Raw genomic sequence first — 16693 nt, 5'->3', positions numbered from 1 at the left:
CTAGCTGACTTCTTGCCTTGAGATGCGACTTGGAGGGGACGCAGCAGCCGAGACGTTCAGCTCTGGCGGACCCTGGGTGGCGAGTCCTGGCTGGCTGCTGGAACCGAGCGGCGTGGCGGGGTGTCGCCGAGAGGAAGCCCGCCACGCGCAGGAGAAGGCCGGTCCTCGCCCGCTGCGGACGTTCATGCGTCAGGGAGCCGCGGGGCCTCGTGGTCGGTGGCGGGCCCGCTTGGGTGGGTTCCGGGCAGGGGCCGAAGAGGCTGGTGGCGTGTGATCGCGCTTCTCCAGGCCGGGGGAAGAGTGTGATGAACGGTCTGCGCGCGCGGGTGTGTGTGTTTGTGTGCACACGCCGCGCGCGCCGGGCGCGTACCTTTACCTCTGACGAAACTGCAGTGTAGCTCCCGCGGCGGTCACCGGGCGCAGTCACTCGCCCCGCTCCCATGTCTGCTCCGAAGGCCGATCCCAGCCCTGGCACCACCACGGCGCCCCCAGCCCCCCAGCCGACAGCCTGGGGCCAGGGGGACTGGATGCGGGGTGGATCGAGTTGCCGCTAGGAAAGTTCAGCCCTCGGCCCTCTTACTTGTCTGGGGCTGACTCCAAACCTCTCCCTAAGACGCGAATGAAGGAGGCCTGAAATTGCCGGAGACTTGTTCAGAGACCCATAGCAAGAACTTGTCCGTTTTGGGTTTAACTCCATCTTCTGTGTTCTTTGGCTGACCAATAATTTTTTGCCCCTTTAGCCGTCCGGAGTGCGTACCCAGCAGGGATATTTCACCTAAGGAAACTTGAAAATTGGGTAATCAGGTATCAGCAGAAGCAGTGCAGTGAAAGTTAATCCGGGACGTTTTGCTTTTTTTATTTAACCACGTGATAGGCTGAAGCTCTTCTGGTGATCTTTGCCGGCCCAACTTGGGAAATGTAATTGATAGGGGGGAGCTTTGCAGCCGCCCCTAGAAGGCTCATAGAGCCAGCCGGAAGAGGACCTGGGCGGGTCATTGCGTGCCTCCTCATTTTACAGTTGGGGATAGAGGCTGTGAGGGCTGAGCGGCTGGTACAGGACCACGCAGCCAGTGGGTGACAGAGCCATCCAGGGCTCCTGACTCCAGGTCCTGTGTGTTACCTCGAAATAGCACTGGACTTGGAGTCAGAAGGCCTGAGTGGAGTCGCCTTCCCCACTCTCTGGCTGGGTGACCCTGGAGCAAGCCATTTTAACTCTCTGAGCCTCCTTTCCTCCATCTGTCAAATGGGGTTGGTGGCGCAGCAAGAGAAGGCCCTCGGTTGCTTGCGGTGAGCGCTGTTTGCATGTGAGATGTCTGTTGTTCCTGCAACTTCCTCTCCTCCCCCCAGACCCTCCCTGGCCCTCCCCTCCTCCCCTCCCCCTTTGGAAGAGGTGGGGAGAGTGAGTAAAAGTAATTTATCGGCTCTATCCCAAAGACTTGTCTTTGGTGGCTAACCCAGGGTTAGATAGAGGGAGGGCTCCTGTTTAGGAGACTTAACTTTTACCCATTCAGGGCAAAGTTCAGAAATTCGGCAGACCAAGGATTGTGAAAGTTTTTTGGAAAGGTTTGGGGCATGTTCCCAAAGGACTTTGGGTTGGCTTCCCGTTGTTCAGGCTGTGCCCCTTGCCTGCAGTGCCCTCACCCACCATTCCTGCATGGCCCTCAGCTCTAGCAGGCCTCCCCAACCCGGCTTGCCCTGCTTTCTCTAGCCTCTGGTTTTCTTAGTCTGTGTTATACAACCAAGCACTTTGTGTGTGCTTTCTGTCCCAGTAAGATTCTGGAACTAGAGTTGTGCCTTTCATCTCTTTGTGCCCCGTGGCACCTGTCACCATGCTGAGTTCCTTTGCTCAGCTCTTGGCTAGGCACAGGAATTACAGACAAGGGAAGCACTCAGGCTGGCTGGGGAGACAGCCGGGCAGAGTATGGAAGAGAGGAATGCAGAGGGCTGCAGCTGTGGGCAATGACTTAGGCTCCAAAGGCTACACAGTAAGCCCACACTAAATATGGGTTGTTCGAAGTCACTTGGGGCATCAATCATAGATGCCCAAAATGTCAGAGTTGGCAGGAACTCTATTTTCATTTATTTATTTAAAAAAATTCTTTGAATTTTATTTACTTTTTATACAGCAGGTTCTTATTACTTATCTGTTTTATTCATATTAGTGTATATATATATATCAATCCCAATCTCCCAATTCATCCCACCACCACCACCCCAGAGTTGGCAGGAACTTTAATTAAGTCCAACCTGTTATCATTTTAAAATATTTAATTATAGAATTGTTGGGAAATACTGGCATGCATAAAGAAAAAAATTGAAAATATGTAATCTTACCCAAACGTAACCACTCTTAATTTTTATATATGTTTTCCGACTTTTTCCTGTTGATTCCTATGGATTATATCTTTTGTACAAAAATGGAGTCATTCTTTACATACTAATTGTAACTTGGAATCTCACTGTTGTAGCTTGCTTTTTTTTTGTCCTCCAAACAATATGCTGTCACTGTCTTTCCACATCAACAAGTATTCTACTTAATATCTTAATGGTTATATAATATTAAGGGTTGAACCATAATGCATTTAATCAATCCTTTATTGTTAGTCATTTAAGTAGTTTATAATTTTTTTTTTTTTTTTGCTCCTGTAAGCCATGCTGAAATGAATATCTTTGCATATGCCTTTTCTTCATTTGAATTCCTAGAAATGAAATTACTCTGTCAAAGGAACTATGCAGGCGTTTAGTAAACACATTTCTGGATTGCCTTCTAGAAAGATTGTGCTAATTTCACACCAGCATTGTGTGGGAATGCCTGGTTCCTCATACTCCGGTAACTCTTGGTATTTTAATTGTTTTTCATTTTTACCAGTCTGTTCATCAATAAATTTTGTCACCTTATTGTTTTAATGTGCATTTCTTTGATGACTTGTGATGCTGAACCTTTTTTCCCCATATGATTATGGGCCATTTGTGGTTCTGTTCTGTGAAATGTTGTGTTGGTGAACTTGGCCCACTTTTCGATTGGTATTCTATCTCCTCATTGTTCTAAGACTGGATCCAAGCACCAGAAGGGGCTCATGCCACATGGAGAATTGGGGAAAATGGGTTCACTAATGTTGACTTGCTAAATCTGGAATACTGCTGCCTCCACAGCCCCTGAAGCCAGGGTTAACTTCTTTTCCAAGTCAGGGTTCTGGCCATCTATAGGGGCAGGTTGAAGTGAATCCTTCGCTGGGTGCCTTTACCTACTCTAAACCTGTGTAAGACCCAGGGGAGTAACTTTTTCACCTGAGCCCAGAAGGGGACACGTTTGCTGGATTTGTTTACCAGAGGCCCAGGGTTCACTTTCACTGGGGCTTCCTGGCTGGTGCTAATGATCAGGATGCCTGTGAAACCCAGGAAAGGCAATGACCCAGCAACTGGGCCCTGGGGGCTTATATTTCCCCTTCCCCCTAGGGTCCTCCTCTCCCAAGCTGGTGCAGGCCAGCCAGAAGCTTCATCATTGCCAAAAAAAGGTGAGTCACCCTTTTTTTTCTGTCTCTGGAACAATAGAAGGAATACTGGTTTGAGTCAGAAGCAGCCTTGCAAATGGGAGCTTGGATTTGGGCTTAGAAGTGAGTCCCTCATACGAGCACTGCAGTATTAATGGCTATCTCCTAGGACGATGCATCATCGTCATCATCAATGCAATTTATTGAGCATCTGCTATGTGCTGTGTGCTCTGCTGAGCCTTCTATTTGCGTTATTACATTTCATTCTCATAAAGACTCTACAAAGTGTAGGTGCTATTATTCCCATTTTACAGATGAGGCATTTACAGTTTCAGAAAACTCACTGACTTGCTGAAGATGCTCTACCTACATTACCTTGGAGAGTAAGTGGAAGAGCCAGGATCAGTGGGCAAGGTCCCTAGACCACTTGACTCCAAGTTCCATGAAGACAGGGACTACTCTGTTTCTGTTCATAGTTCTGTTCTGTTCATAGCACCTTGAGCAAATGAAGGCCAACTGTAGAGAAAGAAGGCAGAACTCATAAGTCCCTCTGCTTCTCTAGGCCTCTGTTCCTCAGTCTATGAAATGGGGATATTAGGCCCTAACTCTCAGGTTTGGGAATTAAATAATCGAATGTATATAAAATGAACATCCAACTGCTGTTCACAAAACTTGGAATCTTTCTCTCTCTGAAACACTTTAGAAGGGCAAGAGCAAGGATGGAACTAACTCCCGCCCAGGCAATCTTTGCTCTGTAGGAAAGGGAAGCATAGTTCTTGTGATATAAGGGTGGAGGGAACCCAAATATAGTAATTTAGAAGAGAATGAGCAGTGTTGTTTACTGTCTCTCCTCTTCCAACATAGTTGAATGTCTCACATACGTCCTGTGGAGACTCAGCTGATGAGGATTCAATTGGATTGGACTGACCTTTGTTCCTCTCTCCGACTCTGGTCTAGGTCCTTGTCCATTGACAACTGGATTCCTGCATTTACTACCAAACGGATCTTTGCCACACCAGACTTTGCCCTCTCCTACTTGTCCTCAGCCTTGATGGCAGCTCAGTCCTCCTAGAGTGCATGTCTGATGTTGCTCACACATCACCCATGGCTCCCCAGTACTTTTAACTTAAAGGCCAAAGTTTAGCTTCATGTGCAAGAACTCTCCAACTTCAAGAACCTGAAGGTTCTTGAAGTTGGAGAGTTAGGCCCCTGAGTTCATCCTGAGTTGTCTGCTTTCCCTTTGGGATCCTGGTCCGCCCCAGGCTATGTCGTGAATCTTCTTCCAGGAAACGTTGGCTCACGCAGCTGTTTTCTGTCTCCTCTGTCTCCATTTCCACTATTTCCATTATTTATCCTGCAAGATTCAGCTCCCATGCCATCATTTTGGTGACGCCTTCTCACCTCCAGGTACCACTACTCCATCCCACGTGTGGCAGGGTGCACTCTGAAGCCTGGCTGGGTTTGAGTCCTGGTTCTTTGATTTACTAGCCGTGAGACCTTTGGTGGGTCACGTGATTTCTCCAAACTTACATTTCCTCATGTGTAAAGGTAACGATAAATAGTACTTCCCTGATAAAGCTGTTTTGAGGAGTCAATGAGAATCAAAGGACAAAATGGATTTAAAGCACCCCACACAATGCGTGGCATAGAAGCACCCAATAGTAGATGCGTCTCTTCTAACATAGGTCTTGTTAAGTGTTTAGGAAATCACTCCAGATTGTTAAGCTCTATGAGGGCAAAGATTTTTGTTCACTTCATTGACCATTTTTTCCCACAATGAATAGACAAGTGCCTGGAACACAGTTCAGAATCCTCACTGAGTGAGCAAATGAGCTAGACTATGAGCCTCTTCAGAGCATGTGTCCCTGAGAAGAGACAGACTAATAAAACGTTTGTGGAATGACCTGAAAGCTCCTTTCCAGGCCTCCATCCCCACCATTTTAATGTATTCATAGCTTACCCACAGTTCAAGCCCCAGGTCACACCTGACCGCTCTGGAAGGCCTGTGAAGCACACTGGTGCCACTTACTATCTACTGGTGCCTGCGTGCTTTTTTTTTTTTGGCTGCTTGGCATGTGTGATCTTAGTTCCCTGACCAGGATCAAACTCGTGCCCCCTGCAGTGGGAACTCGGAGAGTTTTAACCACTGAACCGCCCGGGAAGTCCCTGCCTGCATGTATGTGTTTAACCCTACAACTAGGATGACAGCTCAGGGAGGGCAAGAAAAAATAATTTTTATCCTGGTCTAGCATTGTGGTTACCCATTAAGCAGACGAGTTTTTGAGCAGAAGAATGTTCTGTATGATTAGGTGTCAGGTTCTCTGCAAAGAACTTTGTATTTTAAACATTTTACGATGGAAAATGTCGAACATACACAGCAGAAGCCAGTGGTGGGAAGGGAATAGGGAATCTCCATGCCCCCGACACTCAGATTCAGCCATTTTGGACCAGGGGCCACTCTTGTTCATCCACCCACAGAACACATGTCAACTATGGCTGTTTCAGTGTGTATCTGTGAAGAGACTTGAGTACTGTTGCATGGGTTTCTTCCAGTAATGGTGAGTTGGCTTCTGTTTCTCCCGTTTTGTAAGTGATGAACTTGAGACACAGGGGTTAAGTCATTCAGGATCTTGGAGCTAGTGAGTGTCTAACCTGGGATTTGAACATTGGTCCTTAAGCAGCTCCCTCTCCTCAGCTTGGGAGGGATCTTAGAGTGCATCAGATCTACCCCTGCCTTTCCCAGAAGAAGGGACACTGGGGCACAGGAGAAGAAGCCATCTTGCTGGAGGAAGCTCAGGTCTCTGACTCTCTGACGATTTCTTTTCCAGTATCAGGACTTGAGGAGAGGGTGGGTCTTGGCTCTCAGAGAGGGACAGGGTGATAGTCCTTGGAGAGACGCTGCTGCCCAGGGTGGCTGGGCTTTGTGGTGGCTGTAGGACCCTGGGGTGCAGTCCACCACCACCCTGGGCAGGCTGCATGTTCCTCCTGCTCTCGCTGTTCCTAAACCCCAGGAGCCTCACCCACTTCCCTTGCAGTTGACCTTGGTTTTCTCATTAGATGCCGAGGACCATCCTTTGAGGGAGACAGGGCTGCAGGGTCAGGAGTTGACAGAGCTGAGAGGAGGGGCCTGGCCTGGAGTTACATAGCTAAGGCCATGGTGGCAGCAAGACTCCTGGGCTCCCCGCTCTGCTCTTTCCTTAGGGAAGAGCCTGAGTTGCAGCTCAGGTCTAGAGTAGGAGACCAGAGAGACTTTTACAAGTCATTGGCAAAGTCATTGATTAATTATCCCCAAAGGCCTGTAATTACTGCTCAGTCTTTTAGGAAAGAAAACAAATGTTTTCTCTAATTATTTGTTTCAGTGGCTGAGAGGGCTTTGAATCCTAGGATTGTACTATGCTTGGGGCAAGCCCTGTGGCCTTTGGCACAAAATTTCTTTGTGCCTCAGCATTTTTATCTAGGAAATAGGACTGATAGTAGCAGATACCTTAAGGGGTTTTAGGAAAGGCTACTTGAGATGATGCCTGTAAAGTGTTTCGAAATGCCCAATAAATGGGAGCCATTGTTAATAATAAAAACAGGCAAATATAATTCAGATCTTTTTTTTTCCTTTTTTTTGCGGTTTGCGGGCCTCTCACTGTTGTGGCCTCTCCCATCGCGGAGACTCCGGACGCGCAGGCTCAGCAGCCGTGCCTCACGGGCCTAGCTGCTCCGCGGCATGTGGGATCTTCCTGGACCGGGACATGAACCCGTGTCCCCTGCATCGGCAGGTGGACTCTCAACCACTGCGCCACCAGGGCAGCGCATAATTCAGATCTTGCTACTTATCTTCCCACTGAACTCTTGGTCCTTGATCCTGTCTTAGCCCTGAGCTTTCTAGTATTGTGATTTCCTTTCCCCTGTACTTCTGGGGGGACTGAAGAGGAATCCCATCCAGCCTTAGCCAGGTGTCCCAACGCGACTTTTAGGAAAGCGGATCCAGTTAGATGCTGCTTGAAGAGAGGAGAGGAAATATCAGATAGTGATTAAGAACTCTGGGCTTTGGAGTTTAACTGCCAAGGGTTTAAATCAGCATTCTACCATTTACTAGCTGTGTGACCTTGAGCAAGTGTCTTAACCTCTCTGACCCCAGTTGCCTCATGCAAAATTGGGGATAATTATAGTATGTTCTTAGGATAACTGCAGAAGATAAATATGCCTGCCACATTGCCTGACATATAGCAAGCACCCAATAAATGGTAGCCTCTGTGAAGATGACAATGGTAATTATGTAAATACACCAAGGTAAACTTGAGCTTTCAGGGAGTTGGGAGTGCCTTAGAGATCATCTTGCTCAATGCCCTTACCTTGAAGTAAAGAAACAGACAGGGAGCAGACCAGGGAAAGCCTTCAGATCACCCAGCAGAGGCAGGACAGGACCCCTGGCTGCTATCTGCTTGGCCAGGGCTGGCTCTGCATAGCAGGGACTCAGCTGTCTGGGACCCACTGTCTGGGAACTCAGCCGGGAGAGCCCTGCTTGGCTGAGATGGATGCTCCCCGGCAGCTCTGCCGCCGTGTTTTTTCCTTGTGCTTGCCTGGCAGAACAGAGTCATTTAGCAGAGGGAGAGCGAGGAGACGTTAGAAACCAAGCCCTGAGCAGTTGCAGCAGCCGGCCCACGAGTGGCTCCCTGATGTTGCCATGGCAAACAGCCTTGGCAACGTGGCTGCTTGAGCCTTTATTTCTGGTCTCAGGCTCCTCTCAGAGAAGTGTGGTACCCAGGACACTGGGGAAGGCCCTGACCTGGTTCTTTGGCACTGAGGATGGCCCAGCCTCCATGCTGCTAGTAACCCTAGGCCCCAGCAGCCCCTGCTCAAAACATCTGCAGGCCCACCCTCAGTGACCTGCAGAATCAAGCTCCTTGGTATGGCATTCGGGGCCTCAGATGCCTACCCATTTATCCATCATTCCATCCATCCATCCATCCGTCCGTCCATTCACTCATCTGGTATTATTGATCATGCAACAGTGTACCCATTGCCACAAGAGTAGAACAGTGTATTATTTTTAACGTGGATCCTGATGTTAGGTGTTCCTAGGCCGCCCTCCTCTTCAATCATATCCTTCAGCCGTGACGGTGATGAGGACAGTTAACAGCTGCTAACCCTTTCAAGCAACAGCATTTAATCTCAGAGGAGCCCCATGAAGTGGTCCGTGCTGTTACCCCCATCTTACAGTTGGGTAGACTGAGGCTGCCTCCCCAGTTTGAGGTGCTGGCACTGTTCTGCAGTTCCTTCCCTATACCTGGTAACCACTAGGGCCCCTACCATGAGGTATCTGTTGCCCCTCCCAATCTCCAACAGCATCCTTCAAGGCCAGCTTGAGTGCTGCCTCCCCTAATCCTTCTCTGAGAAGTGCCCCCTTTTTGCTCTGTGATCCCACAGTCTATGGCAGACATTTGCATGTCCTGCCTTCACTCTGTATTCTGTCACCCTGATTCGTTTATATCTGCCACTCAGCCACTCCAAAACAAAACACACAGGGAAACTGGCTGTAAGGGAGAGCTTTGAATGTCCTGGTGAGAAGTCAGCAAAGGTTTTTGTTAGTAGTATTATTTATAACAGTAACCACAGAAAATAGGTAACATTTAATGACCACTTACTATGTGCCAAGTACTAAGCTAGGACCTTCAGGTACATTGTCAGGTAAAGGAGTCTCAGCTACCTGGTGAGGTTGGTCCTATGACAAACCAGAAAACTAAGGGTATAAGAAATTCAGTGACTCACCCCCAATCACCCAGACAAGTAGTGGAAAGGCTGGGATTTGAGCCTAGCTCTGCCTGGCTTCAGAGCACATGGTCTTAACCACTGCAGTGTGACTAATCTGGCTGAGCATATAGAAAGGACTGGAATGGGGGTGATGGACAGCAGGAAGGAGGCATCTAAACTTGCCCTCAACCGGGGGGCTCAATGGAAGTGAGTGGATGTGGGAGAGAAGTGACAGAGTACAGGGGGCTCAGTGGCATCCCTATAACTGAGATGGTGGTAGGGGGTGGCAGAAGAGAATTTGCTTTGGGGGAAGATTTGTATGGGGAGTAGATACCTATTTATTCTGGGCCCACCATGTGCCAGGTTCACCCCCATCCCTGGCCTTCCCTGGCCTTCCCTGGAGCTTGTTAAATGCAAAACTCTGGTCCCAGCCTGTGATAACCTTTGTGTATGTGTTTATTCTCTACCGTTCTCTCTTCTGTAACCAGTCAGGACCAGAGCTCCCTAAGGAGAGGGGTCTTGTCAGGCAGGTTCAGCATCAAATCCCCCAGTGCCTGAACAGTGGCTGGCACACTGTAGGCCCCCAATACATATTTGTTGAATGACTAAATGAATGAACAAATGCTGTTTGATTTTCAGGAAAGTCACCAGTCATTTGCCTGGCCCCAGAAGCTCCTTCTCTGTGCTTGGAGCTAGAATGTGTGGGTGAGGGGTGTGTGTGGTGATTGTACTGGTCCCCACAAGGGCCCCACTGCCGTCATCTCCAAGATAAGCCTTGCATACAAAGGAATCAAAGGCAAACATTTTTTTTGGAGCCTCCAGAAACCCCTATCAGAACGCACCTCCAGTGGGCAGGTCTTTGTGGAATGTTAAACCAGGAATCCAGTCTGTTACAGGGCGTTGCTCTGGCCCAACTCAAAGCTTTAGGAGTCTCTCGCTTATCTACAGGGAGGGATTTGGTCAAATGTCCCTACGCCTTCCAGGGAGATTGAAACCAACACCTTACACTGGGCCTCATGTCCATTGCCCAGCCGCTTTTTCCAGAGGGACTGGGCAAGCTAGCCTCCACTATGGAGGAAGCAAGTGGGGAGGGAATCCAGGGAGGTAAAGTGGGGAAGGGATCACTCAGGGACCAAGGACTGTACTCTCCAGCCCAAAAGGATTAACTCTAAGCCATATGCATCATTCCTTGCTCAGGATCCCCTCAAGACTCAGTCTGTTCCACAGAAGATCACTCCTTACCCTTCCTGCCTAGGGCCAATTCACTCTTCCTTTACACACAATTCTTACGAGCTTGGCAGTCTTAGGACATTAGAAACAGCAAACCCGTTTTGTTAGCATGTGTCTGTGCAAGCGTTTGGTTCCACCAGAGACAGAAATACGTGGACTCAGCACTGAAAACCACTTGGGGCCTTTTAGTGAAGGGGCGAGGAGGCCCCTTGTTCTTTTTTTTTTTAAATTACCACTATTTATGGGTAATTTAATGATTTTTTAAATATAAATTTATTTTTATTTTTGGCTGCGTTGGGTCTTCGTCGCGCGCGGGCTCTCTCTAGTTGTGGCGAGCTGGGGCTACTCTTCGTTGCGGTGCGCGGGCTTCTCATTGTGGTGGCTTCTCTTGTTGCGGAGCACAGGCTCTAGGTGTGCGAGCTTCAGTAATTGTGGCACACGGGCTCTAGTTGTGGCTCGCGGGCTCAGTAGTTCTGGCGCACGGGCTTAGTTGCTCCGCAGCATGTGGGATCTTCCCGCACCAGGGCTCGAACCCATGTCCCCTGCATTGGCAGGTGGATTCTTAACCACTGTGCCACCAGGGAAGCCCAGGCCCCTTGTTCTGAATACGTTACTGTACAAAAGTACAAAGCTCTAATGCATGGTAGAGACAGTGTGTCATCCCTGAGGAAAGGTATATTCTGATCAGTGTTCTCTGTTCAAGGGAGTAAGAAAGTGAAATGTATTTTGGTGTTACCGTCTAAAATAGGAAGTCTGTCAAAAGCAGGAAAAGTTTCAAAGTTATCTATTGATATAAACCCTGCTTATTGTGAGCACACATTATTTCTCGATAATGCCAGATGAAGAAGGAGTTAGTCTAGCCATAAAAGTTTCTTTGAAAGTTGGTGCAGTCTCCTCTGGTAAGATGTTGTCTTTTGGGTTTCCAAGGCTGCATGGAGTAGTAGAAAGAGCCTGTGACAAACGCTGCGTGGCTTCAAGAAACTGTAAACTCGTGATGAATGAGAGCAGACTGTCTGGTTTAGATCTTAGCTTTATGACTATTAGCTGTGTGACCCAAGGAGTTAGCCGCTCTGTGCTCTAGTTAGCCAGCTCCCAGATGGGAATAATAATAGCTTCTACCTGCCAGAGTTGGTAGAACTAATCAGTAGTTCTCAGCCATGAGTGCATATCAGAATCATCAGTGTAGTTTTAAAAAAATAATAATGATATGTCTGAAGCCATCCCAGACTTACTGAATGAGGATCTTTGAGAGCAAGCCCTTAAGCATCTGTGCTTTTAGAAAGCTCCCTGTCATAGCACCCCTGCCTTGGGCCTGAACAATCAGATACTATTTGTAGAGTGTCTGGAATTAACTCTGTTGTGACCTCCCTTCTCTGTCCTTCCTGCCTTAGTCCAGAGCACAGGATACAACTGATGGAGAAGCAGATAGAAGGCCCCTGTATGATGCCTGTGTAAAGCAGGGCGGCTTCCTTATCTGGCATTTCTATTTGATCTTCACATCAATCTCGTGTCATAGGCAAGAGGAGAGCAGATTTCCCATTTTACAGAGCGGGAAGTGGAGCCCCAGAGGGTGATTTGACAGGATCCTGCAGTGAATCAGTTTTCAGATATTTGTCTTCATCCCTCTGTCTGTCCTCAAGCCTCAGCCACACACACACACACACACACACACACACACACACACACACACACACACACACACACACACACTTCTAGGGCAACTCAGGAGGTGGGGATCGTGATGACTTTAAGAGGGGGGTGGGTTAGAAGAGGAATAAAGGAGGGAGCCCAAGGGAATGCAGGTTATCTACAGACCCTTAAAGATCAACAGGTGCAGGTTGTCCTGCCAGGCCATATTGGTGGTTTAGAGCTAGAACCCACTTCTTCTGATGCCCAGTGAGTTGTCCTCCCAGCTATATTTGCTGCTTCTATGGAGAGGACAGGGTTTGGCTCCAGTGATAATAGGAGTATTCTTCCAGCTAGTGTAGTGAGGCCTTTGCACATGCTGTTCCCTCTGCCGGGAATGCTCTTCCCAGGCATAACCATGGCTTGCTGCCCCCTCACCTCCTCCAGATCTGCTGAGACATTCCTTCTCAGAGAAGCCTTCCCCGATCTCCCTGCTCTGTCCACTTTCTATCACAGTATCATGTTCTCGTCTCTTTAAGGCATTTAAGTATCCCAGATACTTTTTTCTTTTTTTTTTTTACATCTTTATTGGAGTATAATTGCTTTACAATGGTGTGTTAGTTTCTGCTTCATAACAAAGTGAATCAGTTATACATATGTTCCCATATCTCTTCCCTCTTGCGTCTCCCTCCATCCCACCCTCCCTATCCCACCCCTCCAGGCGGTCACAAAGCACCGCCAGATACTTTCTTATTTATTAATTTGTACCTCATTGATTGCCTGTTGCCCCTATGGGAAAGGAAGCTCCACCTGGACTGGACATTGCCTGTCTGGTTCCCACTGTACCCCCAGAAGCTAGCCTAGAGCCTGATGCATGGTTGGCATTCACTGAATATTTCTTGAATGAATGAATCCAATTTTTGTTGAGCCCTTAATCTGTACTGGCCACGGTGCTGAGTTCACTTAACTCTCTCAACAACCGCAGGAGATAGAGCCCCAATCTTCAGATGAGGGATGTGAGGCTCAGAGGGTGAGTGTGGGCTGGGGGATTAGCTCCTCTGCCGACCAAGGCAGGCACAGGCCCCCAGAGGCCCCCCGGCAGTGCCCTGCCCCCAAGGAGTCATGCCTCAGTGCCCCAGTGACCTCACACTACTTGCTCCCTAGGGTTGGGCAGCAGCTCCTCCCTATCGTGTGGGTGTCACCACGGGCACCTGCCCAGCAGCACCCAGGCCTCCAGCACTTACTCTTTGTCCTGGTGGCCAAGGGAGTGGCGGCCTGGCTTGCACTTTGTGGACCAGCCCCCAGCAGGAATGTGGCAGTCTCCCACCTCTGGGGGTGGTCTCCAGCGAGACATTGCAGCAGGCGAGCCTAGAGGACAATGATGGTATCTTACCGGAAGCTTCTCTCCCTAGAGACAAAGTAGGCCCAGATTAGTAGATCAAGTCCTGGGGAGAGCAGAGGGGGCTAGAGGATGAGGTCAAAGGCATGAGAGGGAGGAGGGAGATGTAGAATCCACTCCAGAATGAGAAGAAATACTTTGTTCAGGTGACCGCACAGTTAATTTTCAAGGATTCAGTTGTGGGACAAGCAGAGGTGGAACAGAATCAGCTGGTTCCCGTGAGGGACTCAGCCTGGGGTCTGGATTTTGAGGGTCAGTGGAAGGCAGCTAGAATAGTGGTTATAGCCACTAGCCATAGCTCTAGTGGTTCAGACTAGAGCTCTGAATTGGGGTCTGAGTCCAGAATCTGTCATTTAGCAGCTGAGTGGCTTAGGGCATGTTACTTAATGTGCCCGGGCCTGAGTTTCCTCACCTGTGAAATGGGATAATAGTAAGTATATCAATGAGTGGTAGAAATGATATAATGTCTGAAGAACTTGTTTGCCGTGCCTGGGGGTGGTTATTCTCCTTAACAGTGACAATCAGTGACTGGTTGGTTTGATGACAGATGGGTGACAAAAACTGGTGGACCTCATGAGGTACAGAATCATGGATTATCAGTTGATACCTCTTCCTTTCCCTATCCATGCAGCAATCACTCCCTCTGCGCAGGAAGCTAGGATTGCAGATTTGAGCAAGCCCTGCTTCCCGTCTTGGGAAAATCAGATCCGCAGGTGGCCGTGAGGGTGTCCGGGGCAGAGGGAGTATCCAGGCAGCTCGTGTAGCAGAATGAGTAGTATTGAGGGATGAACTGGCTGACTCGGTGGGGAAGGGCATCTTAGGGAGAGGCCAGCCTCTCATAAGGCCCAGCACGTCCTGTGGCTGGTGAATGAGCAGTGAGTGACAGAGGTGCAGGGGGGGCGAACATGAGCTCCTTCCCCATCTGTGGAGGGTTTGAGCTGGCTGGATGACTCCTGTGAGGGGAAAGAACATACAGGATGAACTAAGTGTCTAGAAGAATCACAAGTAGGATCACCAAGATTTCCAGCCCTAGAAACCAGCAGGAGGCTGCTCTGAAGGCGTGGGGAGGTCTTGGGTGGGGAGGTGACTAGGTTTTCCCCGAGCCTCATAGGCAGGATGGAAGGAGTGGTGTCACCCTGTGGTCTGTGCAGCCCCAGGTGTGGAGTGGAGGCACAAGGCTGGGGCACAGCTTCTCACCTGCAGCCCTGACCGAGGTCCTTTCGCCCAATGAAGCAGCAATCTCCATCATGGTGAGGCGGGACCTCGCACAACCACTGGGTACTTGATGGACAAGGAGAAGGCTAGTAGCTTTACAGAGGAAGCCTTCAGTAAATTTAATGATGATAGTGATAATTATTGCCATAATAATAATTATTATTACTCGTCTCATCTCAACTATTATCCCTTTTAGCATATCACTGTGCCATTCTCGTAGCATTTCACATCCAGATTTCACAACCTCGATTTTGACGATTTTCATTTCCGTTTTACAGACAAAGAATCTGAGGCCCAGAGATATGGAAATGTCTTACCCAATAAGGTCCTTGTTGCGGGTACTTGAGAGGAATGTGGGATTTGTGGCCCCCAAGTCTGCAAGGTCCAGAAGGGATGGTGTTTGAAAGGGCCCTTGTCTAGGGCCCTTTGATGTCTGTGCCTCGTGTAGACTGAGTTCCCAAGATTATCTCGAATTCTCCTTGGAGCAATGATCCCCAGTCTTTATGGAGTTGCAGCAGCCTTCCACTGTGCGATTTTGCAATAGCTGCAACTTCCCCCCAAAAGTGTAATTTCCATCGATTCCTCTAAGTTTGAGGTAGGGAAGAGAAAATCTTGTCTAGAGAATTTTGTAGCTGCCCTGGAGATTAGAGTGCCACGGTGAGAGTGTTGTACCTGGTGGTCTGGAAGAAGGCCTCGGTTCAGGTCCTGCCTGTCCCTCTTTGCTGTGTAACCCTGGACAAGTCTGGCCCCCTCTCTGGGCTTGAGTTTCGCCATCTCTGCCATGCTGTGACTTATCCTTTTTCTGTCGCAGGGGCTGTCTTGTTTTGTAAATTCTGTTTGAGGCAGAACTGCCAGGTACTGGATAGAGAGGGAGAAGGTTGGTTACTGGAGACGCCTGGAGCTGGGAGATGGTCACATCTCAGATGGGCAATGTGATTTCCCTCCATCCAGCGGGCAAAGCCAGTGGCAGGTCCTTAACTCCCCTGGTTGTGTCCCCTTTGCTGGTGACAGGTGCTGACTTTTCTTTGAACTGCAAGTTGGAAGAAATTTGTCATGGGATCATGTGCGTTAAACGTGTGGGTTTGGAAAGAGGAGAAGGTGGAGGAGGAACTCCAGGCAAGAGAATCCCCAATTTCCAACCTCCCCAGTGAATCACGGAACATTTGGATAAGTCACTCATGGGGGTGGAAAGATTGGGTGAAAATCAGGAACTTTGGACCAGATTTTTTTAAAGGAGCAAATTATTCAAAATCCTCCACTGATAGATTATATCTAAAATTGATTTCTTCCCTTTTTTCCACAGTACTGTTTTATCTATCTTGAATCATTCTTTTATCTGTAAAACTGTCTTTTAGCTTTCCTCTCTGTTTTCGTTAAAAAATATTTTAAGAAGGGAGGGAAGGTGTCAGTGAATTCTGAGATACCCTGGGAGTCTGCACACTTGGCTGTGGGTGCTCTGTGAGGCTCAGGATGGCCATTCTTGGGCCCTGGTCTCTGGTGCCTTTCACGCTTAGATCCTGCTGGCTCAACCACGAGGTCTGCAATTATTTAAAGAAAGCTCACAGCAAGTGGAAAAAAAGCGACCACACTTACCATACCATGTGGCCAACAGGCAATTCAACACCAGAGCTACCCAACTCCCTCCAGCCCTCACCAGCTGCCGGATTCTTTTGCATTTTGCAGCCGGGTGGATTAGGTGACGGAGGGACTGACAGGCAGGTCCATGTGCGCTTGGTGGGTGCGTGCAGGCAGCCTGGCCCTGCTTCAGCCTGGAAGATGACATCTGCCTGCATCCAGGGGAGGCTCTGCTCTGAGCCTTACAGAACAAGTTAATTGAAAAGCAGTTTTGTTGGGTAATAGAGGAAGCTAAAAATGATGGAATTTAAAACAGAAATTTTATATCTCTGTAACTCAGACATTTGTCTAATTGCTCCATAATTCACTGTTAATCCCAAGGTGTTTTGGAGAAATACTTATTGCCTTAAAATTT

At 48.6% G+C, this 16693-nt stretch overlaps 1 protein-coding gene across 2 annotated transcripts in view; it reads left to right on the top strand.

The window, feature by feature from the left end:
* PPARGC1B (PPARG coactivator 1 beta) overlaps positions 1 to 16693 on the top strand; it is a 106814-nt gene that overhangs the window by 880 nt on the left and 89241 nt on the right. The window lies entirely within an intron of this gene.

This window comes from Neophocaena asiaeorientalis, unplaced genomic scaffold (genome assembly GCF_003031525.2).
Source record: "Neophocaena asiaeorientalis asiaeorientalis breed wild unplaced genomic scaffold, Neophocaena_asiaeorientalis_V1.1 scaffold404, whole genome shotgun sequence".
NCBI classification, from domain to species: Eukaryota; Metazoa; Chordata; class Mammalia; order Artiodactyla; family Phocoenidae; genus Neophocaena; species Neophocaena asiaeorientalis.
The sequence above is the reverse complement of the archived record's forward strand: the minus strand, read 5'-3'. Positions and strand labels throughout refer to the sequence as shown.